The following is a 478-nucleotide window of genomic DNA, read 5'->3' as shown; positions in this document are numbered from 1 at the left end:
ATTGTCTATTTTCTCCCCTTCAATTTGAGGAGGTTTACCTTCAAGAAATTGAATATTTTGTTTGATAGTGATTTTATTATTGTACCAAGTTTTATAACCTTTACTTTCATTGTCTAATCCTATCCAACAAGTAATGATACCTTACTGTTGTATTTTTGTAGGATTTTCATTACAAATGATAATATATTGACCAAATTTGTATATATTATTAATTGTTCTGTGGGTTCTGTAATGTTTGTAATGTAGAGTATTGTAATTTAATGTAGCACACAGTGTTCTATTATGAATATAAGTAATGTGAATTGCTGCTTCAGCCTATAATGTAAACAGTAATTTAGTAGATGTTAGATATGCTCTTACACCTCTAAATATAGTTTTATGAGTTTGTTCCACTATTCTGTTCTGTTACAGAGTATGATGTACTGTTAATCTTTGTTTTGTTCCTTGTGAATCTAAATATTGTTGGAAATCTTTACTA

The sequence above is a fragment of the Fomitiporia mediterranea genome (assembly GCF_000271605.1).
Source record: "Fomitiporia mediterranea MF3/22 unplaced genomic scaffold FOMMEscaffold_3, whole genome shotgun sequence".
In the NCBI taxonomy this organism is placed as follows: domain Eukaryota; kingdom Fungi; phylum Basidiomycota; class Agaricomycetes; order Hymenochaetales; family Hymenochaetaceae; genus Fomitiporia; species Fomitiporia mediterranea.
Note: the sequence above shows the minus strand (reverse complement) of the source record.